We start from the raw sequence: 26,230 nt of genomic DNA, 5'->3' as shown, positions 1-26,230 counted from the left end.
CAAACTACTGCACAATTGCACTCATCTCACACGCTAGTAAAGTAATGCTCAAAATTCTCCAAGTCATGCTTCAGTAATATGTGAACCGTGAACTTCCAGATGTTCAAACTGGTTTTTAAAAAGGCAGAGGAACCAGAGATCATATTGCCAACATCTGCTGGATCATGAAAAAAAGCAAGAGAGTTCCAGAAAAACATCTATTTTCTGCTTTATTGACTATGCCAAAGCCTTTGACTGTGTATCACAATCAACTGTGGAAAATTCTGAAAGAGATGGGAATACCAGACCACCTGCCTCTTGAGAAACTTATATGCAGGTCAGGAAGCAACAATTAGAACTGGACATGGAACAACAGACTGGTTCCAAATAGGAAAAGGAGTACATCAAGGCTGTATATTGTCACCCTGTTTATTTAACTTCTATGCAGAGTACATCATGAGAAATGCTGGGCTGGAAGAAGCACAAGCTGGAATCAAGATTGCCAGGAGAAATATCAATAATGTCAGATATGCAGATGACACCACCCTTATGGCAGAAAGTGAAGAGGAACCAAAAAGCCTCTTGATGAAAGTGAAAGAGGAGAGTTAAAAAGTTGGCTTAAAGCTCAACATTCAGGGGAGGAGCCAAGATGGCGGAGGAGTAGGACGGGGAGAACACTTTCTCCCCCACAAATTCATCAAAAGAGCATTTAAACGTCAGTAAATTCCACAAAACAACTTCTGAATGCTGGCAGAGAACATCAGGCACCCAGAAAAGCAACCCAACTCTTCGAAAGGAGGTAGGAAAAAAAAAATATTAAAGACAAAAAAAAGAGACAAAAGAGGGAGGGACGGAGTTCCGTCCCGGGAAGGGAATCTTAAAAAGAGAGAAGTTTCCAAACACCAGGAAACCTTCTCACTGCTGAATCTGTGCCGAGCTTTGGAAGCACAGAGGGCAACATAACAGGGAGAAAAAATAAATAAACAATTAAAACTCGCAGATTGCGAGCCCTACGGTAACTCCCCCAGCGGAGAAGCAGCGCAGACGCCTGCATCCGCCATTAGCAAGCGGGGGCTGGGCAGGGAGGTGCGGCGTGGGCTGCATCGCTGAGAGTAAGAATCTGGCCTGAATACCCTGAGCGCTATCTGAGCGAAATAATTTGGGCTAGCAAACCAGACTGTGGGATATCTACCACGCGAAAAGCCAGCCCTAACCTAAGACCGCCAGGCCCGCGCACAGAACAAAGGACTGAACAGAGATAGTCGGCTGCAGACCTTCCCCCTCCAGTGACAGGCAGCCAGAGCCGGAAGGGGGCAATCGCAGCCCCAGAGAGACATTATCTATAAAACTGTAAGCAGGCTTCTTTGCTAACTAAAACTTCTTGGGGGTCTGGATGGTCAACATCTGCCTGAGAAGGTGCGCCGGTTTTACACCCAGATAACCGAGTGGCGGGGAGGCAATAAGTCGCAGCATTGGCGCTCGCCAAACACCTCATCACCTGAGCTGCTCGGACCTGGGAAGAGCACAAAACGCAGGCCCAACAGAGTCTGCACCTCTGAGGACTACCCGAGTGCCTGAACCTGAGCGGCTTGGACCTGGGAGGTGCATGCAGCCCAGGGCCGGCCTCGGATTGTTCCTGGCGGAACAACCTAGAGTCCGAGCAGTGTGGACAGGAAGGCTACACGAGCCGTGAGCGGGGGCAGACCCAGGGTGGCTGAGGCACTGCGAGCCCACGCCAGTGTTATTTGTTTGCAGCATCCCTCCCTCCCCACAGCGCGACTGAACAAGTAAGCCTAAAAAAAAAAAAAAAAAAGTGTCCTCCACCGTGCCCTTTGTGTCAGGGCGGAAACCAGATACTGAAGAGACTAGCAAACAGAAGATATAACAGAGGGAAACGCCTTGGAAGCTACAGGCAATAGATCAAAACCCTGTGGTTACTACGGACTACATAGGAAGGGGCCTATAGATCTTGAGAAATATAAGTCTGACCAAGGAACTAGCCAAAAATGAACTGAGCCCACAACACCCACAAAAAAACCAAGAACGTCCTAGATATATTTTTATTATTTTTACGATCATTCTTTCTTTTTTTTTAATTAAAAAAAATTTTTTTAAGTCCTCTATTGTTCCTTTAATTTTCACTTTTATAACCTATTACTTTGCAAAAAAAAAAAAAAAAGACCCTATTTTTTTCTTCTTCAGCAAACTTCATATATATATATTTTATAATTTTTTGACCTTGTTTTTTTTGTTTGTTTTTTTTGTTTTTGTTTTTGTTTTTTTTTCTTTTCTTTAACATTGTATTTTTGAAATTCCAAACTCTACTCTAGATTTTTAATTTTCGCTTTTTGGTATATGTTATCAATTTTGTACCTACAGTTTTTTTTATATAATTTCTGTGACTTTTTTTTTCTTCTTCTCTGTTTCTTTCTCTTCTTCTTTTATATAACATTGTATATCTGAAATTCCAAACTCTACTCTAGATTTTTAATTTCTGCCTTTTGGTATTTGATATCAATTTTGTACCTGTATTTTCTTTATAATTTTTGTGACATTGTTTGTATTTGTTTGTTTTCTCTCTTTATTTTTCTTCTTCTTCTTTTTTTTTTTTTTTTAACATTGTATTTTTGAAATTTCAAACTCTACTCTAGATTTTTAATTTTTGCTTTCTGGTATTAGTTATCAATTTTGTACCTGTACTTTCTTTATAATTTTCGTGACCTTGTTTGTTTTTGTGTGTTCGTTTTTTCTCTCTTTCTTTTCCTTCTTTTCTTTAACATCATATTTTTGAAATTCCAAACTCTACTCTAGATTTTTAATTTTTGCTTTTTGGTATTAGTTATGAATTTTGTACCTGTACTTTCTTTATAATTTTCGCGACCTTGTTTGTTTTTGTCTGTTCGTTTTTTCTCTCTTTCTTTTCCTTCTTCTTTTCTTTAACATCGTATTTTTGAAACTCCAAACTCTACTCTAGAATTTTAATTTTTGCTTTTATGTATTTGTTACCAATTTTGTACCTTTAAGGACCCAATCTTCAGGACCCATTTTTCATTAGGGAGCGAGATTACTGGCTTGACTGCTCTCTCTCCCTTTGGACTCTCCTTTTTCTCTACCAGGTCGCCTGTGTCTCCTCCCTAACCCCTCTCTACTCTACCCAACTCTGTGAATTTCTGTGTGTTCCAGACGGTGGAGAACACTTAGGGAACTGATTACTGGCTGGATCTGTCTCCCTCCTTTTCATTCCCCCTTTTATCCTTCTGGCCACCTCTGTCACCTTCCTCCTTCTTCTCTTCTCTGTATAACTCCGTGAACATCTCTGAGTGGTCCAGCTGTGGAGTGCACATAAGGAAGTGACTACTGGCTAGCCCACTCTCTCCACTATTGATTCACCTCATCTCATTTGGGTCACCTCTAACTCCCTCCTCCCTCTTCTCTTCTCCATGTAACGCTGTGAACCTCTCTGAGTGACCCTCGCCATAGAGAAACTTTTCATCTTTAATGTAGATGTTTTATCAATGGTGCTGTATAGAAGGAGAAGTTTTGAAACTACTGTAAAAATAAGACCTATAACCGGAAGCAGGAGACTTAAGTCCAAACCCTGACTCCAGGGAACTCCTGACTCCAAGGAACATTAATTGACAGGAGCTCATCAAACGCCTCCATACCGACACTGAAACCAAGCACCACACAAGGGCCAATAAGTTCCTGGGCAAGACATACCAAGCAAATTCTCCAGCAACAAAGGAACACAGCCCTGAGCTTCAAGATACAGGCTGCCCAAAGTCACCCCAAAACTATAGACATCTCATAACTCATTATTGGACATTTCATTGCACTCCAGAGAGAAGAAATACAGCTCCACCCACCAGAACACCGACACAAGCTTCCCTAACCAGGAAACCTTGACAAGCCACCTGTACAAACCCACACACAGTGAGGAAACGCCACAATAAAGAGAACTCCACAAACTGCCAGAATACAGAAAGGACACCCCAAACTCAGCAATTTAAACAAGATGAAGAGACAGAGGAATACTCAGCAGATAAAGGAACAGGATAAATGCCCACCAAACTAAACCAAAGAGGAAGAGATAGGGAATCTACCTGATAAAGAATTCTGAATAATGATAGTGAAATTGATCCAAAATCTTGAAACTAAAATGGAATCACAGATAAATAGCCTGGAGACAAGGATTGAGAAGATGCAAGAAAGGTTTAACAAGGACCTAGAAGAAATAAAAAAGAGTCAATATATAATGAATAATGCAATAAATGAAATTAAAAACACTCTGGAGGCAACAAATAGTAGAATAACAGAGGCAGAAGATAGGATTAGTGAATTAGAAGATAGAATGGTAGAAATAAATGAATCAGAGAGGATAAAAGAAAAACGAATTAAAAGAAATGAGGACAATCTCAGAGACCTCCAGGACAATATTAAATGCTACAACATTCGAATCATAGGGGTTCCAGAAGAAGAAGACAAAAAGAAAGACCATGAGAAAATACTTGAGGAGATAACAGTGGAAAACTTCCCTAAAATGGGGAAGGAAATAATCACCCAAGTCCAAGAAACTCAGAGAGTCCCAAACAGGATAAACCCAAGGAGAAACACCCCAAGACACATATTAATCAAGTTAACAAAGATCAAACACAAAGAACAAATATTAAAAGCAGCAAGGGAAAAACAACAAATAACACACAAGGGAATTCCCATAAGGATAACAGCTGATCTTTCAATAGAAACTCTTCAAGCCAGGAGGGAATGGCAAGACATACTTAAAATGATGAAAGAAAATAACCTACAGCCCAGATTATTGTACCCAGCAAGGATCTCATTCAAGTATGAAGGAGAAATCAAAAGCTTTTCAGACAAGCAAAAGCTGAGAGAATTCTGCACCACCAAACCAGCTCTCCAACAAATACTAAAGGATATTCTCTAGACAAGAAACACAAAAACAGTGTATAAGTTCGAACCCAAAACAATAAAGTAAATGGCAACGGGATCATACTTATCAGTAATTACCTTAAACATAAATGGGTTGAATGCCCCAACCAAAAGACAAAGACTGGCTGAATGGATACAAAAACAAGACCCCTACATATGTTGTCTACAAGAGACCCACCTCAAAACAGGGGACACATACAGACTGAAAGTGAAGGGCTGGAAAAAGATTTTCCATGCAAATAGGGACCCAAAGAAAGCAGGAGTAGCAATACTCATATCAGATTAAATAGACTTTAAAACAAAGGCTGTGAAAAGAGACAAAGAAGGTCACTACATAATGATCAAAGGATCAATCCAAGAAGAAGATATAACAATTATAAATATATATGCACCCAACACGGGAGCACCACAGTACGTAAGACAAATGCTAACAAGTATGAAAGGAGAAATTAACAATAACACAATAATAGTGGGAGACTTTAATACCCCACTCACACCTATGGATAGATCAACTAAACAGAAAATTAACAAGGAAACACAAACTTTAAATGATACAATAGACCAGTTAGACCTAATTGATATCTATAGGACATTTCATCCCAAAACAATGAATTTCACCTTTTTCTCAAGCGCACATGGAACCTTCTCCAGGATAGATCACATCCTGGGCCATAAAGCTAGCCTTGGTAAATTCAAAAAAATAGAAATCATTCCAAGCATTTTTTCTGACCACAATGCAGTAAGATTAGATCTCAATTACAGAGAAAAACTATTAAAAATTCCAACATATGGAGGCTGAACAACACGCTGCTGAATAACCAACAAATCACAGAAGAAATCAAAAAAGAAATCAAAATTTGCATAGAAACGAATGAAAATGAAAACACAACAACCCAAAACCTGTGGGACACGGTAAAAGCAGTCCTAAGGGGAAAGTTCATAGCAATACAGGCACACCTCAAGAAACAAGAAAAAAGTCAAATAAATAACCTAACTCTACACCTAAAGCAACTAGAAAAGGAAGAAATGAAGAACCCCAGTGTTAGTAGAAGGAAAGAAATCTTAAAAATTAGAGCAGAAATAAATGCAAAAGAAACAAAAGAGACCATAGCAAAAATCAACAAAACCAAAAGCTGGTTCGTTGAAAGGATAAATAAAATTGACAAACCATTAGCCAGACTCATCATGAAACAAAGGGAGAAAAATCAAATCAACAAAATTAGAAACGAAAATGGAGAGATCACAACAGACAACACAGAAATACAAAGGATCATAAGAGACTACTATCAACAATTATATGCCAATAAAATGGACAACGTGGAAGAAATGGACAAATTCTTAGAAAAGTACAACTTTCCAAAACTGGACCAGGAAGAAATAGAAAATCTTAACAGACCCATCACAAGCACGGAAATTGAAACTGTAATCAAAAATCTTCCAGCAAACAAAAGCCCCGGTCCAGACGGCTTCACAGCTGAATTCTACCAAAAATTTAGAGAAGAGCTAACACCTATCCTGCTCAAACTCTTCCAGAAAATTGCAGAGGAAGGTAAACTTCCAAACTCATTCTATGAGGCCACCATCACCCTAATACCAAAACCTGACAAAGATGCCACAAAAAAAGAAAACTACAGGCCAATATCACTGATGAACATAGATGCAAAAATCCTTAACAAAATTCTAGCAATCAGAATCCAACAACACATTAAAAAGATCATACACCATGATCAAGTGGGCTTTATCCCAGGGATGCAAGGATTCTTCAATATCCGCAAATCAATCAATGTAATACACCACACTAACAAATTGAAAAATAAAAACCATATGATTATCTCAATAGATGCAGAGAAAGCCTTTGACAAAATTCAGCATCCATTTATGATAAAAACTCTCCAGAAAGCAGGAATAGAAGGAACATACCTCAACATAATAAAAGCTATATATGACAAACCCACAGCAAACATTATCCTCAATGGTGAAAAATTGAAAGCATTTCCTCTAAAGTCAGGAACAAGACAAGGGTGCCCACTTTCACCATTACTATTCAACATAGTTTTGGAAGTTTGGCCACAGCAATCAGAGCAGAAAAAGAAATAAAAGGAATCCAAATTGGAAAAGAAGAAGTAAAACTCTCACTATTTGCAGATGACATGATCCTCTACATAGAAAACCCTAAAGATTCCACCAGAAAATTACTAGAAATAATCAATGACTATAGTAAAGTTGCAGGATATAAAATCAACACACAGAAATCCCTTGCATTCCTATACACTAATAATGAGAAAACAGAAAGAGAAATTAAGGAAATAATTCCATTCACCATTGCAATGGAAAGAATAAAATACTTAGGAATATATCTACCTAAAGAAACTAAAGACCTATATATAGAAAACTATAAAACACTGGTGAAAGAAATCAAAGAGGACACTAATAGATGGAGAAATATACCATGTTCATGGATTGGAAGAATCAATATAGTGAAAATGAGTATACTACCCAAAGCAATTTATAGATTCAATGCAATCCCTATCAAGCTACCAACAGTATTCTTCACAGAGCTAGAACAAATAATTTCACAATTTGTATGGAAATACAAAAAACCTCGAATAGCCAAAGCGATCTTGAGAAAGAAGAATGGAACTGGAGGAATCAACCTACCTGAGTTCAGGCTCTACTACAAAGCCACAGTTATCAAGACAGTATGGTACTGGCACAAAGACAGAAATATTGATCAATGGAATAAAATAGAAAGCCCAGAGATAAATCCACGCACATATGTACATCTTATCTTTGACAAAGGAGGCAAGAATATACAATGGATTAAAGACAATCTCTTTAACAAGTGGTGCTGGGAAATCTGGTCAACCACTTGTAAAAGAATGAAACTAGACCACTTTCTAACACCATACACAAAAATAAACTCAAAATGGATTAAAGATCTAAACGTAAGACCAGAAACTATAAAACTCCTAGAGGAGAACATAGGCAAAACACTCTCCGACATACATCACAGCAGGATCCTCTATGACCCACCTCCCAGAATATTGGAAATAAAAGCAAAAATAAACAAATGGGACCTAATTAACCTTAAAAGCTTCTGCACATCAAAGGAAACTATTAGCAAGGTGAAAAGACAGCCTTCAGAATGGGAGAAAATAATAGCAAATGAAGCAACCGACAAACAACTAATCTCAAAAATATACAAGCAACTCCTACAGCTCAACTCCAGAAAAATAAACGACCCAATCAAAAAATGGGCCAAAGAACTAAATAGACATTTCTCCAAAGAAGACATACAGATGGCTAACAAACACATGAAAAGATGCTCAACATCACTCATTATCAGAGAAATGCAAATCAAAACCACTATGAGGTACCATTTCACACCAGTCAGAATGGCTGCGATCCAAAAGTCTACAAATAATAAATGCTGGAGAGGGTGTGGAGAAAAGGGAACCCTCTTACACTGTTGGTGGGAATGCAAACTAGTACAGCCACTATGGAGAACAGTGTGGAGATTCCTTAAAAAACTGGAAATAGAACTGCCTTATGATCCAGCAATCCCACTGCTGGGCATACACACTGAGGAAACCAGAAGGGAAAGAGACACATGTACCCCAATGTTCATCGCAGCACTGTTTATAATAGCCAGGACATGGAAGCAACCTAGATGTCCATCAGCAGATGAATGGATAAGAAAGCAGTGGTACATATACACAATGGAGTATTACTCAGCCATTAAAAAGAATACATTTGAATCAGTTCTAATGAGGTGGATGAAACTGGAGCCTATTATACAGAATGAAGTAAGCCAGAAGAAAAAACATAAATACAGTATACTAACGCATATATATGGAATTTAGAAAGATGGTAACAATAACCCGGTGTATGAGACAGCAAAAGAGACACTGATGTATAGAACAGTCTTATGGACTCTGTGGGAGAGGGAGAGGGTGGGAAGATTTGGGAGAATGGCATTGAAACATGTAAAATATCATGTAAGAAACGAGTTGCCAGTCCAGGTTCGATGCACGATACTGGATGCTTGGGGCTAGTGCACTGGGACGACCCAGAGGGATGGTATGGGGAGGGAGGAGGGAGGAGGGTTCAGGATGGGGAACACATGTATACCTGTGGCGGATTCATTTTGATATTTGACAAAACTAATACAATTATGTAAAGTTTAAAAATAAAATAAAATTAGAAAAAAAGAAAAGCTCAACATTCACTAAAACTAAGATCATGGCATCTGGTCCCATCACTTCATGGGAAATAGATGGGGAAATAGTGGAACATTGTCAGACTTTATTTTGTTGGCCTCCAAAATCACTGCAGATGGTGACTGCAGCTATGAAATTAAAAGATGTTTACTCCTTGGAAGGAAAGTTATGACCAACTTAGATAGCATATTGAAAAGCAGAGACATTACTTAGTTAACAAAGGTCCATCTGGTCAAGGCTATAGTTTTTCCAGTGGTCAAGTATGGATGTGAGAGTTGGACTGTGAATAAAGCTGACCACCAAAGAACTGATGCTTTTGAATTGTGGTGCTGGAGAAGACTCTTGAGGGTCCCTTGGACTGCAAGGAGATCCAACCAGTCCACCCTAAAGCAGATCAGTCCTGAATATTCATTGGAAGCTCTGATGCTGATGCTGAAACTCCAACTTTGGCCACCTGATGCGAAGAACTGACTCATTTGAAAAGACCCTGATGCTGGAAAGATTGCAGGCAGGAGGAGAAGTGTTCGACAGTGGATAAGATTGTAGGATGACATTTCTGACTCAATGGACATGAGTTTGAGTAAACTCCAGGCATTGGTGATGGACAGGGAGGCCTGACATGCTGTAGTGCTTGGGATCGCATAGTAAAGGTGACTGAATGACTGAACTGAACTGAAGATAGATAAGCTTAGAAAAGTAGATAGGAACTAATCACCAAGGTTATTGTAGATCTTACCAAAGATTGACTTTTTTTTTTTTTTTCCCCTAAGCATGGTAGGGAAACATAGCAGTGTTTGAGCAGGGAAATTCTGATTTATATTTTTAAACGATCATCTGACTGTTGTACAAAGAGACTGTTCAGGTTGGGAAATAGACTATAAACAGTAGTTTTCTTGGAGTCTCTTGTTATAATCAAGTTAAGAGATTTTACTGATATTGCTCCAGAGTGGTAGCTCTAGAAGGGATTAGAAGTAGTAAAATTTAGAATGTATTTTGAACTAGTTCCAACAAATTTTGTTGCTTCAAGGTATTTAAGATTGAGAGAAAAATTAATAATATTTTATGATCAGTGTGACAAGTTGTGAAATAAGTAAGTCAAGGATTTCTCTGAGATTTTAATCTGAGCAACAGAAAGAACACGTTTACTAAAATAGGAAAGATTCAGGGAGGATAAGTTCTTTTGTCAGGTGGGTGGGGGAAGATAATCTAGAGTTGGCTTTGCACATGTTAATTTTGATTCACCTCTTAGTTAAGCAAGATAATATGCTGAGTAGAGAACCAGATATACTAGCCAAAAAATCATGGAGAGAAATCAAAGCTGAAGAGATGTATTTGAATATGATCAGTTCCAGCATGAGATAATGTCTGAGTCACAGGACTGAATGGATTACCTTGGCCAAATAACAAAAAAAGGGGTGTTTGTGTTCTATCTGACAGTCTAGGTATACAAAATATCTTGTTGTTGATATCAACTAGATTGCATATGAAAAATAAAATTTTTCAAGTGATTCAACTAGCTTACACAAATTACATTCCCAAAGTAATGTTATCTTTTCTATAATGAGGTACGTGTCTGTTTAATCCAGTTTGGATAATGTAATTGATTATGTGAAACAAGTATATATTGTTGGTGCCTACCTCTGGTACCTATTCCTAGTGTGGCTTCCCTGGTGGCTCATTAGCAAAACAAGGCTTTGTACAGCAATGTTAAATTTTAAAACTAGTAAACTATCCCCCAAATAAAATGCAACTCAATTAATTCCTTGGTCTCTAACCAATTATACTAAAGACTCTTCTTTACTTGGGGAGAGGGAAAATAATAAAAAAGATAGAGGCAAATTAAAGAAATAGAAATTCAACTGACCAAGTTAACTTCTTTCTTGTCTGCATTTCTTCCCCTTCCTCAATTCTTGGCAGAAAATGTTTACTCTGTTTCTTTACACTTTCATATCACATCTAATGGTCATCTTTCAGGCCTCATCATATTTGACCCTCTCAACCCCATCTCCAGTGTCATTTGCTATGATTCACCAGTAGTTAATTTTTCAACACTCCTCTCCTTAGATTTCATATAAAAATATTTCTCTTTCTGGTTGTTTCCTCTCAATGACATTTAATGACCCTATCACTAAGTAATATTAGTATTCTCCAACTGAATGTATAGTCATTCCCTAAAACTTGTTGCTGCTCCAGTTGACCCCATTTTACTGCATGTTTGCACTTTCATCCAAGTTTTCATCTTAGAACCTGAAAATTGTTTTTGACTCCTCCCTCTCTAATAGTCCTTACTATTCATATCCTTGGAGAAGGCAATGGCACCCCGCTCCAGTATTCTTGCCTGGAAAATCCCATAGGCAGAGGAGCCTGGTAGGCTGCAGTCCATAGGGTCGCGAAGAGTCAGACACGACTGAGTGACTTCACTTTCACTTTTCACTTTCATGCATTGGAGAAGGAAATGGCAACCCACTTCAGTGTTCTTGCCTGGAGAATCCTAGGGACGGGGGAGCCTGATAGGCTACCGTCTATGGGGTCACACACGACTGAAGAGACTTAGCAGCAGCAGCAGCATTCATATCTTCTAACCAAGTCTTATTAATACATTCTTACATATTACTTAAATTTCCCCATTTCTTTCCATTCCCATTATTTCTTCTAGAGAGGTCTTACATCTTATGTAAACTGTATTCCTTTCAGGTTTCCATGAACCCACTCTTCATCATATCCAAGCCATCCTTACTACCATCAGATTGAACTTACCAAAAGGCATGTCTGATTTTGTCACTCCCATCAGTAAATTTTTACCATCAACTGTTACATCTCACAAAATTTTCCTTTTGTTTATTATGGTCCAATCAAAATGCTTTCTCAGTGAATGGTGATGAACTATCTAGACCAGGAAATATTTATTAATTAATTACTTTATTATTATATCAGAGGCTCCAGTGTTTTTAAACCCTATGTTAGTGTATTAGAACTGTCATAACAAAGCATCACAGCCTGGATAGGTTAAAAAACATATATTTATTAACCTCACAGTTCTGGAGGTTGCAAATCTGAGATCAAGAAGACAGCCTGTTTAGTTCTTCTGAGATCTCTTTCCTTGATTTGTGGATGGCCATCTTCTTCTGATGTCTTCAAACAATCTTATAGTGTTGATTCATGTATTCAAATTTCTTCTTTTAAGAACAGCAGTCATATTATATTATAGGATCCATCCTATGGACCTCATTTTGATTTAATCACCCTTTATAAAGGTCTTATCTCCAAGTACAGCTACTAGAGCTCATCTAAAATTCCATAAAGCTGCAGGATACAAAATATAATGCATAGAAATCTCTTGCATTCCTATACATAACAATGAAAGGTCAGAAAGAAAAATAAAAGAAACAATCCCATTTACCATTGCATCAAAAAGAACTAAGTACCTAGGAATATATCTACTTAAGAAGACAAAAAACCTGTACTCAGAAAACTATAAGATACTGATGAAAGAAATAAAGGAAGACACAAATAGAGAGATCTACCATGGTCTTGAATTGGAAAACTCAATACTGTGAAAATAACTATATTGCCCAAAGAACTCTATATACTCTATATAATCTCTATCAAAGTACCAATGGTACTTTTAAAAGAACTAGAACAACAACAAAATTACCATTTGTATGGAAACACAACAGATCCCGAAGAGGCAAAGCAAACTTGAGAAAGAAAAACACAGCTGAAGGAATCATCCTCCCTGACTTCAGACTATACTACAAAGATACTGTAATCAAGACACTAAAGTAATGGCAGAAAAACAGAAATAAAGAGAAGTGGAACAGGATAGAGAGCCCAGAGACAAAACCATACATTTACAGACACTTTACCTTTGAGAAATGAAGCAAACTGGACAGATACATGGAAAAGAATGAAATTAGCACATTGCCTAACACCATGTGGACAAACCACTCACTCCTAAAAGTCAACCCTGAATATTCACTGGAAGGACTGATGCTGAAGTTCCAACACTTCGGCCACATGATACGAAGAGCTGACTCATTAGAAAAGCCCCGGATGCTGGGAAAGATTGAAGGATGGAGGAGAAGGGAATGACAGAGGATGAGATGGTTGGATGGTATCACTGACTCAATGGACATGAGCCTGAGCAAACTCCAGGAGACAGTGAAGGACAGGGAAGCCTGGCATGCTGCAGTTCATGGTGTCACAAGGAGTTGGACACAACTGAGCAACTGAACAACAACAATGCAGAAAAATAAATTCACATGGATTAAAGACCTGAATGTAAAGCTGGGTATTATAAAACTCTTGGATGAAAACATGGGCAGAACACTTTTTGACATAAATCGCAGCAAGATTTTTTCTTTAAATCCACCTCATAGAGAAGACGGTCAATACTGAAATCAGACTGATTATATTCTTTGCAGTTAAAGTGGGAGAAGCTCTCTATATAGTCAGCAAAAACAAGACTGGAAGCTGACTGGCTCAGATCATGAACTCTATTGCAAAATCCAGAATTAAACTGAAGAAAGTAGGGAAAATCACTAGACCATTCAGGTATGACCTAAATCAAATCCCTTATGATTATAGAGTGGAAGTGAAAAATAGATTCAAGGAATTAGATCTGATAGATAGATTGCCTGAAGAACTATGGACAGAAGTTCATAACATTGTACAGGAGGCAGTGATCAAAATCATCCCCAAGAAAAAGAAAGGCAAAATGGATGTCTGAAGAGGCCTTACAAATAGCTGAGAAAAGAAGACAAGTGAAAGGCAAAGGAGAATAGGAAAGATATGCCCATTTGAATGCAGAGTTCCAAAGATTAGCAAGGAGAGATTAGACAGACTTCTCCAGTGATCAATGCAAAGAAATAGAGGAAAACAATAGAATGGGAAAGACTAGAGATCTCTTCAAGAAAGTTAGAGATACCAAGGGAACATTTCATGCCAAAATGGGCTCGATAAAGGACAGAAATGGTATGGACCTAACAGAAGCAGAAGATGTTAAGAAGAGGTGGCAAGGATACACAGAAGACCTATACAAAAAAGATCTTCATGACCTAGATAACCACGATGGTGTGGTCACTCACCTAGAGCCAGACATCCTGGAATGCGAAGTCAAGTGGGCCTTAGGAAGTGTCGGTACGAACAAAGCTAGTGGAGGTGATGGAATTCCAGTTGAACTATTCCAAATCCTGAATGATTATGCTGTGAAAGTGCTGCACTCAATATGCCAGCAAATTTGTAAAACTCAGCAGTGGCCACAGGACTGGAAAAGGTCAGTTTTCATTCCAATCCCAAAGAAGGACAATGCCAAAGAATGTTCACACTACTGCACAATTCCACGTATCTCACAGGCTAGCAAAATAATGCTCAAAATTCTCCAAGCCAGGCTTCAACAGTACATGAACCATGAACTTCCAGATGTTTAAGCTTGTTGTAGAAAAGGCAGAGAAACCAGAAATCAAATTGCCAACATCCATTGGATCATCAGAAAAGCAAGAGAGTTCCAGAAAAAAACATCTACTTCTGCTTCATTGATTATGGCAAAGACTTTGACGTAGAACACAACAAACTGGAAAATTCTTCAAGAGATGAAGAAATTCTTCAAAATTCTTCCAGACCACCTTACCTTCTTCCTGAGGAATCTGTATGCAGGTCAAGAGACAACAGTTAAAACTGAACATGGAACAATAAACTGGTTCCAAACTGGGAAAGTAGTACGTCAAGGCTGTATATTATCACCCTGCTTATTTAACTTATATCCTGTGTATATCATGCGAAATAGCAGGCTGGTTGAAGCACAAGCTAGAATCAAGATTGCTGGGAGAAATATCAATAACCTCAGATATGCAGATGACACCACCCTTATGGTAGAAAATGAAGAGGAACTAAAGAGCCTCTTGATGAGGGTGAAACAGGAGAGTTAAAATGCTGGCTTAAAATTGAACATTCAAAAAACTAAGATCATGGCATCTGGTCCCATCACTTCATGTCAAATAGATGAAGATACAATGGAAACAGTGACATACCTTTATTTTGGGGGGCTCCAAAATCACTGCAGACAGTGACTGCAGCCATGAAATTAAAAGACACTTGCTCCTTGGAAGAAAAGCTATGACCTACCTGGACAGCATATTAAAAAGCAAAGGTCCATATAGTCAAGGCTATGGTTTTTCCAGTAGTCATGCATGGATGGGAGAGTTGGACTGTAAAGAAAGCTGAACACCAAAGAACTGATGCTTTGCAACTGTAGTGTTGGAGAAGAATCTTGAGAGTCCCTTAGACTACAAAGAGATCAAATGAGTCAATCCTAATGGAAATCAGTCCTGAATATGCATTTGAGGAATGGATGCTAAAGCTGAAACTCAATACTGTGGCCACCTGTACCAAGAACTGACTCATTGGAAAAGACCTTGATGCTGGAAAAGATTGAAAGCAGGAGAAGAAGAGGATGACAGATGATAGATGGTTGGATGGAATCACCGATTCGATGGACATGAATTTGAGCAATCTCCAGAAGTTGATGATGGACAAGGAAGCCTGGTGTGCTGCAGTCCATGAGGTCTCAAAGAGTCGGACATGACTGAGCAACTTAACTGAACTGAGAATAAGTAAAAACAAAAATAAACAATAGGACATAACTAAATTTAAAAGCTTTTGCACAACAAAGAAAACTATAAACAGAAAGACCACCCAAGGAATGGGAGTAAATTTGCACATGAAGCAGCCAACAATGGATAAATCTCTAAAATATACTAACACTTCATGCAGGTCAATGTCAATGAAACAAACAAGTCAATCATAAATTGGGTGGAAGTTCTAAGTAGACATTTCTCCAAAGAAGATATATAGATGGCTAAAAAGCACATGAAAAGATGCTCAACATCACTAGTTGTCAGAGGAGTGCAAATCAAAACTAGATGAGGTGTCACCTCACACCACTCAGAAAGGCCATTACCAAAAAATATACAAATAATAAATGCTGGAGAGGGTGTGGAGACAAGGTGACCCTCCTACACTGTTGGTGGGAATGTAAACTGGATAACAGTATGGAGGTTCCTTAAAAACTAGAAATAGAGCTCCTGTGTGTTCCAGCAGTCCACTCCTGAGCACATATCCAGAGAAAAATATAATTCAAAATGATACATTCATCCCAATATTCATTGCAACACTATTTACAATAGCCAGGACATGGAAGCAACCTAAATGTCTATCAACAGAGGAGTAGATGAAGATGTGGTACATGGATACAATGCAGCATTATTCAAACATAAAAAGCAACAAAATAATACCATTTATAGCAACATGGAAAGCCTAGCAACTGTCATACTGAGTAAGTCAGACAGAGAAGGACAAATATCATATGATATTGCTTCCATATAGAATTAAAAAAAAAAAAAACCTACAAATGAACTTATCTACAAAACAGAAATAGAATTACAGATATAGAAAATAAGTTTATGGTTACTGGGCATGGGTAGGGGTCAGATAATTTGGAAGATTGGGATTGACATATTCTACTATATATAAAATAGGTAACTAATACAGACCTACTGTATAGCACAGGTAACTTCACAATATTCTGTAGTGATCTATGGGAAAAGAATCCAAAAAGGAGTGGATATATGTATGTATGTGAATATATATAGAGAGACACACACACATATGTATATCTGATTCATTTTGTTGTACACTTGAAATTAACACTGTAAATTAACTATACTACAATAAAATTTAAAAAATACAGTTACATTCTAAGGCACTGGGACTTAGGACTTTAATATAAATTTTGGAAGATATAAGTCAGTCCCTAATAAACCTGGCCATAAAACTTACCGAAATTCAAACTTCTCACTCTTGATTATGACAGTTTATGTTTATATCATCGAGAAAGGTAACCCTAATCTAGAAATTCACCAAAATTCATGCAGCATAATTTTCTTCTCAGTTTATTCACTCACTGTTAGAAATACAGATATTGGATGAAAAGTTTACTGTCTACTTGAAAATTATTTTTAAAAAACATGTATGTGGGGAGAAAATTTTATTTTCTTTGTCAGTCTGAATCATTGAGCTTTGAAAGATTATTATTTGCTAAAATTGTTTCATATAATCCAGGTTTTATTAATGGATAAAACATATTTTATTATTGATATTTTACTTGCTCTCTCTGGAACTACTTTAATGTTGTTTTAAATAAACTAAGACAATCTATTCTTTTCAGTTACCATTTGTAGCAGAACTTCAGAGTATATGTCAAAGGTATTTTTAAACAAATACATAGACTATATATAATAGGCAATGGCATTTTAAAATGTTACCTGTATCAATAAAAAGGAAAATGTTTGGAGCATTGAAAAGTAGACAACTACTAGAAGAATTGTAATTGCTACATTGTACTCAAATATTTCTTTCTTGATGTTAGAAATCTCTTTTGCTTGGGACAACTACTGAGCTTTAATAATAATATATTTTTATATCATATATTGAACACTCAAAAACTTTCTACTACATTTTTGTCTTTCTCAAAATCTTAACATCCAGAAGATCATTCTATGCCAAGTTATCTTCTTTTCAAATACTTGCTAAGCTAAATATTCCCTATGATGCCATCTTTTTCTATCTGGGTCATTATGTTTTCAACCCATTTCTTTCCTGGATCTTGCCACATACCAGGATGAAGGAGACTGTAGTGAACATCTGTTGTTTTTGCCCAGTACTTTCAGACAATCAAATTCTAATTTTCTTTTCAGTCCATTTGTTTCTGTTACAGTGGAATCCATCTCCCAATACCACGTGATTTAGACCTGGAAATTTGCAGTATTGCTTTGTCTGGCCACAGCAACAGTTAAGGAATAGAACATAACCCAAGCTGAGCTGGTGAGATGGAAGACAATTTTACTCTTATTTCTGGAAAAGATATTCCCACTCTTTCCTGTGAGGCTTGAGATTACATAACAATTGGAGATCCTGCAATCATATTATTACCACTTGGAACCAAGAATATAAAAGCAAGTCAAGAAATGATGGAAGATACAGTGAGTTCTATTTACATTGTTTGCCTCATGAAACCATTGGACTTCCTAGTTATGGGACCCAATAAATTTAATTTTGTTTAATCCAATTTTGATTCAGATTCTGTCATTTACAGCATTAAGAGTCTTGATTAATGCAGAGAAAGATACTCTATTAACCAAAAAAATGTATAGTAGATGAGCTGGCAAATACATCTGCTTTTGGTTACATGTAACAGGGAAAAAAAAGTATGATATGCAGATACAAGACCAGAAGCTACAAAAGGACACCTAGTCTTATAAATAATTTCAGCAAATAAATGCAAGAAGATCCATGTTTTGTACTAGAACAATTAGAATTTTTGCTAGTATACCTTCTAAAGTCTTAAATCATAATCAGGATAACTAAGGCTGTATACAGACATATCTTTCTACATATTCATAAATTTGTTCAGAAGGGGATGTATGCCACCTCACAATGTGGCAGTAACTCTGGCATATACAACAGATAGTGAAGGGTGAAATATTGAGAAGGAACAGAATGAGGGACCTAGAACCCTGTGAGAGACACAAAGTCCTCTCAAGTATGGATGGCAATGGAACACTTTCTGTCTCTACATGTGCCAAGTTTGGCTTTGGAGTACAAAATGAGGCAGGGCAAAGCCTGACAGAGTTTTACCAAGAGAACGCACTAGTCATAGCAAACACCCTCTTCCAACAACACAAGAGACAACTTTACACATGGACATCACCAGATGGTCAATACTGAAATCAGATTGATTATATTCTTTGTGGCCAAAGATGGAGAAACTCTATAGAGTCAGCAAAAACAAGAAAAGGAGTGGACTGTGGCTCAGATCATGAAGTCCTTATTGCAAAATTCAGAGTTAAATTGAAGAAAATAGGGAAAACCACTAGGCCATTCAGATAAAACCTAAATCAAATCCCTTACAATTATACAGGAAAAGTGAAAAATAGATTCAAGGTATTAAATCTGATAGAGTACCTGAACAACTATGGACAGAGGTTCATAACATTGTACAGGAGGCAGTGATCAAAATCATCCCCAAGAAAAAGAAATGCAAAAAGGCAAAATGGTTGTCTGAGGAGGCCTTAGTGAGAAAAGAGAAGTGAAAGGCAAAGGAGAAAGAGAAAGATATACCCATGTGAATGCAGAGTTCCAAAGATTAGAAAGGAGAGAAAAGAAAGTCTTCTGAAGTGAACAATGCAAAGAAATGGAGGAAAACAATAGAATAGGAAAGACTAGAGATCACTTCAAGAAAATTGGAGATACCAAGGTAAGATTTCATACAAAGATGGGCACAATAAAGGACAGAAATGGTATGGACCTAACAGAAGAAGAAGATATTAAGAAGAGGTGACAAGAATACACAAAATCACTATATAAAAAGATCTTAATGACCTGGATAACTATGATGGTGTGATCACTCACCTAGCACCAGACATCCTACAGTGAGAATTCAAGTGGGTCTTAGGAAGCATTACTGTGAACAAAAGTTACTTGAGGTGGTGGAATTCCAGCTATTGAAATCCTAAAAGATGACGCTGTGAAAGTGCTGCACTCAATATGCCAAAAAATTTGGAAAACTCAGCATTGATCACAGGACTGGAAAACATCAGTTTTCATTCTAATCCCAAAGAAGGGCAATGATAAAGAATGTTCAAACTACTGTACAACTGCACTCATCTCACACACCAGGAAGGTCATGCTCAAAATCCTTCAAGCTTGGCTTCAACAGTACGTGAATGGACAATTTCCAGATGTGCAAGCTGGATTTAGAAAAGGCAGAGTAACCAGCAGTTAAATTAACAACATCCACTGGATCATAGAAAAAGTAAGACAGTTCCAGAAGAATATCTACTTCTTCATTGACTATGCCAAAGCCTTTGACTGTGTAGATCACAATAAACTGTGGAAAATTCTTGAAGAGATGGGAATACCAAACCACCTTACCTGCCCCCTGAGAAATTTGTATGAAGGTCAAGAAGCAGCAGTTAGAAATGGACATTGAACAACAGACTGGTTCCAAATCGGGAAAGGAGTACGTCAAGGCTGTATATTGTCACTCTGCCTATTTAACTTCTGTGCATAGTACATTATGCAAAATGCCAGTCTGGATAAAGCACAAGCTGGAATCAAGACTGCCAGGAGAAATATCAATAACCTCAGATATACAGATGACACCACCCTTATGGCAGAAAACAAAAAAAGAACTATAAGGGCCCTTTGATGAAAGGGAAAGAAGAGACTGAAAAAGCCGGCTTAAAACTCAACATTCAAAAAACAAAGTTCATGGCATGTGGTCCTGTCACTTCAAGGCAAATAGATAGGGAAACAAGGAAAACTGTGATAGACTTTATTTTGGGGGGCTCCAAAATCACTGCAGATGGTGACTGCAGCCGTGAAATTAAAAGACGCTTGCTCCTTGAAAAAAAGCAATGACAAACCTGGATCAATGTATTAAAAAGCAGAAACATTACTTTGTCGACAAATATCTGGATAGCAAAAGCTATGGTTTTTCCAGTAGTCATGCATAGATATAAGAGTTGGGACCATAAACAAGCTGAGCGCTGAAGAATTGATACTTTCAAAATGTGGTGTTGGAGAAGACTCTTGAGAGTCCCTTGGACTGCAAGGAGATCCAACCAGTCCATCCTAAAGGAAATCAACCCTGAATATTCACTGGAATGACTGATGCTGAAGCTCTAATACTTAGGCCATCTGATGTGAAGAGCCAACTCATTGGAAAAGACCCTGACACTAAGAAAGATTGAAGGCAGGAGGAGAAGGGGACAGCAGAGAATGAGATGGTTGGATAGCATCACCAACTCAATAGATATGAATTGAGCAAACTCTGAGAGATGGTGAAAGACAGGGAAGTCTGGTGTGCTGCAGTTCATGGCATCACAGAGTCAGACAAGACTGATCTACTGAACAAAACACATGCCAGGGCATGTGCTCTTTGTTAGAATACATTCAAAGAAGCAAGTAAGAAGCTTTAAAGGAAATCATTTAAAGTTACTGTATCTCATAGGAGAAAAAATTAAGAATCCAGAACCACTGCAAAAGAATAAGTATATTCAAAGAAGAATATATAAAACAGTCTATTTATAAAGCAAAATAATAAAGTACAAGTTTCCACAGACAGCTGGCTTAAATATATGCTAAGTCACTTCAGTCGTGTCTGACTCTTTGCGACCCCATGGACTGTAGCTCGCTAGGCTCCCCTGTCCATGGGGATTCTCTAGGCAAGAATACTGGAGTGGATTGCCATGCCCTCCTCTAGGGGATCTTCCCAACCCAGGGATTGAACCTGTGTCTCTTACATCTCCTGCATTTGGAAGCAGGTTCTTGAAGCCCAGCTGACCTAAAACCAACCAGCTAAATGGGCAGGAAAACTGTTAACTCCCTGTGGTGTGGCAAGCAGTAGTTGGAGTGAGTTCTTCTTTTATCTCCTATGAAGACAGGGAGTGGTCAAGACTGAAGGGATTCAACCAGGGCAGCAGGTGGTAGAGCAGTGTTTGGTCCACTACCCTGGCCACTTCTTGAGCACAGAGGAGAAAGGTATCATTTTCCTATCATAGAGGCAACATGAAAACAGGAATTTTCTGGATATTGAGAAGACACAGGTCATCTTCTATTCCACTGTGAGTCCAGTTCATAATCAGAGGACCATTTCCAATCTCCCTTCCATCTGTCATCTTGAATCAGCAGTGGAAGTAGAGGGAGTCGAGTGACTGAATATAGAAGCCAGAAAAAGATTCTCAATAGGACAGAAAATCATTCAAGTGGGCTGAGAGTTAATAGGGTAAGAGAGGAGAAAGGGATCTAGAAAATAAAAGGAGTTTTGCTTAGCATTAATAGCAATGGACAAGTAGGTTTGAAATTAGAAAGTTAATGTCCTAAATTTTATGGAGAAAATGAGCCTTGTGGAGATGGGGGTGTGGTGCATAAAATATATGGTGTAAGAAAAGTGTTTCCACATTTCTAATACTCTGTGAACTCTATAAATAACATTTTCCTATTTGAATCCAATATAAAGAAATTTTTTTCTATCCCACTCCAGAGCTTCTGTAAGAGTCATTTTTAATTGCTGACTATCCTTACTTACTAAATGATATGTTATTCTTTTTCTGATTGTTTTTAAAAAATAATTTTATCTCTTGTATCAGTATTACTTAGCTTCAGTTATCAATTTCTAGAAGCTTGAAATGTTTGCCATATGACTTATATTGTCCAGGTTCTAGGACCAGGGATTTATAGCTGCTCTTGCCTCTAAGTTTGATAAAAATTGATGTGAAAACTAAAAATTCCTTTTAACTTCAGGAAAAGAGTGATGTTCATTCTCTAATAGAAGAATAAAAAGAATAAGAATGAGTCTGACAGAGGTATAATAGTTTCCTTTTCATTTCACCTTACTGAAAATTTATTATCAGATATATTCACGTCCGCTTAGGATTTTGGTGACTTAGTGAGGCAAGCTGTCATAACCAGGTTTCAGTTATTGTTATTCCTGATGTTTTATAGAAACAAACTCAATAAAGTATAATGCTTTATATCAGCTTACTCTGGATAAGGAGCACCAGCTTCCTTTAGTAGTCACTGAATTGTATGAAATAATTTAGATTTTGTTTTATGTAAAAATGATAGCACTTATTTTTGTTTAGTGTATCACAGTTAATAAATAGCACTTACATTTATATATAAGTGTAAATAGTTTTAAATGTTTATATAACTTGAAACATATTTATAAGTGCTGTTTATTATGATACACTGAACAAAAATAAATATTATTTTTATGCAAAAAACATTTCATGCAATTCAGTGAATACTAAAGAAACTGGTTGTTTCTAAGTAGTGGCTTCCCAGGTGCCAGAGTGGGTAAAGAATATTCCTGCCAATGCAGGAGATATGAGTTGGATCCCTGGGTGAAAAAATCTCCTGCAAAAGGAAATGGCAACCCACTCCAGTATTCTTGCCTGGGAAACCCTGTGGACAGAGGGGCCTGACCAGATACAGTCTACAGGGTCGCAAAGAGGTGAACACAACCAACCACGCATGGAAGAAGTGGTATATAAGTAACAAGGATGCCATGAATGAGTTTTAACCCCAAGGTTGTGGAATCACAGGTGAAATGAGACAAAAAGGAAACTGCACTATTAGAACACAGGGTAAGACTGTTTAGTGTTAAAACCAAACAATCTAGACTCTGAGAAATATACTGATGTCTTCTATTATGTTACTTTGTTTGTTAAGGTTTTGGGAACAGAACATAACATTGTGTATGGAGATGAGGTTTCTTCTGAAGAAAAATGGACATACTTGCTATCATTCAGGCTCCAGAAATAAGTCACAAGTCTGTTTGGTGTGAGGAAAAAACTTATTTTCCCTTTTAGAGTTGAATAAAGATTCAGTCTGAATTTAAATTGTGAAGATCTTGGTAAATTTCAATGCAGGAGTTCAGTACTCCTGACCACATGAAGAATAGTGGGCAATGAGGCAAGATAAGGAATTCTAAAATGACTTGGAATTCACATATTGCTGTAAATCAATTTCTGTGTTGTTTTTCCCTAGAACCTGGTTTCCTAGACCTTTGGGAAAACATCCTTAAAGTTATAGACTGCTCTCAATTGCATTTTGCTGGGCTTTGTAGAATTTATACCCTGAAATCAGATGCTGTCCCATGCATCTGTTACAGTAACAGAGATCTGAACCATAGATCTGTGGGCTCTCATAGCCAGGATAGGGAAAGCAACAATGAATCCAGTAGAAAATGTGTGTGTCCAAAAACAGACTATAGGCAGTCATAGGGCAAAACAGAGGACACAGCAAAAGGACTTCAGGGACTTGTCCTTGAGTAAATAAGAATCAGCACTCTGGAAACTACCTCTGGGGTGAAAGTCATTTTGAGGAGGATGGATTGCTAACAACAGTCCTGGGTGTTCTTTGGAAGGAGTGACGCGAAAGCTGAAACTCCAGTACTTTGGCCACCTCATGCGAAGAACTGACTCATTGGAAAAGACTCTGATCCTGGGAGGGATTGGGGGCAGGAGAAAAAGGGGACAACAGAGGATGAGATGGCTGGATGTCATCACCGACTTAATGGACGTGAGTTTGAGTGAACTCCAGGAGATGGTGATGGACAGGGAGGCCTGGAGTGCTGCAATTCATGGGGTCGTAAAGAGTAGGACATGACTGAGTGACTGAACCGAGCTGAACTGAACTGAAGGCCAGTGAGAGTTCAATACATTCAATCTGGGCATTAAAAATAATTTTGTAACAACATGTTGGCAAGATCTGGGAAACTGGTATTAATATATTTTCTCAATCATATCCTATTAGTTTCCAAATGCCATTTAGACTATATCCTTATCATTTCAAATCTCCATTGTCATTGTCTTCATTTGGGTCATCATTATCTCTTGACTGGATTACCACAGTGACTACCTAGATAGACTTCTTCCCTGTCTTATGTAATATAGCTAACTCGTCTTTACAAAATGTCCATCTCATTGTGCTGATGTCTTTTTAAAATTCCTCACTACTGACCTCACATTCCACACGTAATGGTGCCCTTACAGATTGGGTGGCTGTTTCCATAATGGTGTTTATTTCTCTAGACTCTATCTCTGCCTCAATTAGTACATCAACTCCTTGCAGTCCCGTTAACACTCAAAGCTTTTTGTTACCTCCAAATTTTTCCATATTATTCCTGCTACCCAGAATGCCCCACCCACCACCTACTTTCACTAAAAATTTTTCTTCTTATTTTAGTGTTAGTTACTCGAATAAGGCAATGGCACCCCACTCCAGTACTCTTGCCTGGAAAATCCCGTGGACGGAGGAGCCTGGTAGGCTGCAGTCCATGGGATCGCTAAGAGTCGGACACGACTGAGCGACTTCATTTTGACTTTTCACTTTCATGCATTGGAGAAGGAAATGGCAACCCACTCCAGCGTTCTTGCCTGGAGAATCCCAGGGATGGGGGAGCCTGGTGGGCTGCCGTCTATGGGGTTGCACAGAGTTGGACATGACTGAAGTGACTTAGCAGCAGTGTTAGTTACTCACTTCTATGTTAATCATGTCTGACTCTTTTCCACTCCATGGACGGTAGCTTTCCAGGCTCCTCTGTTCATGGGCTTCTCCAGGCTAGAATACTGGAATGGGTTGCCATTTCCTTCTCCAGGGGATCTTCCTGACCCAGGGATTTAACCTGGGTCTCTTACATTGCAGGCAGATTCTTTACCATTTGAGCCACCAAAGAAGCCCTACTCTACTTGCATCTTCCTACTTAATTTGCATCTTTCTCTCAGCAGAACATTTCCTCTGAGAAGTCTTCCTGATTCTTGCCCACCATATATACACAGAATAGGTTATGTTCTTAGCTTACACTCTGGATTACATTATTATTATAGTATTAATTATTATAATACTAATACATTATTGATATTGCCTATTTCTAAAGGGACAAGACTGTTGTCTTGTTTACTCTAACTCTTAGTACCATTCCAGACTCAGTAGGTGCTCAAGAAGTGTCACCTGAATACATTAACTTTTTTCATTAGTAACACAACCACTGTATGAGTTATCATTAATTATTATCTTACTTTAAAAGTATGAAAATATAAGAAATATTAAGTGACTTTTCCAATGTAGCAGAGATAGTCAATGATTTAACCAGGATTCAAATGTGGATCTTTCAATTACAAATTCAGTCTTTCTCTGCTCTGTTGCACTGCCATTGGATATTATACATTTCTCTACAAATGTATCATCTTGCTGGAAGGCTGTAATTTAGATTTGAAAATTAATTATTGCAGAGATGCTATTGCTATTACAGAAGATAGAATAGATATTTGGATAAAATAAGTTTGTCCACATGGTTCTCACACTTAAATGTGTATTGAAATTATCTAGAAGACTTGTTAATATACAGATTGCCCAAAGCTGATAAAAAGAGTTTAAAGAGGAACTTATACAACTCTATAGCTCAGCAATTCTACTTACAGGAAACTAGAAGACAAGGAAGCTTCTATACATCATTTTAT

Source organism: Bos javanicus, chromosome 6, assembly GCF_032452875.1.
Source record: "Bos javanicus breed banteng chromosome 6, ARS-OSU_banteng_1.0, whole genome shotgun sequence".
Taxonomy (NCBI): Eukaryota; Metazoa; Chordata; class Mammalia; order Artiodactyla; family Bovidae; genus Bos; species Bos javanicus.
The sequence above is the reverse complement of the archived record's forward strand: the minus strand, read 5'-3'. Positions refer to the sequence as shown.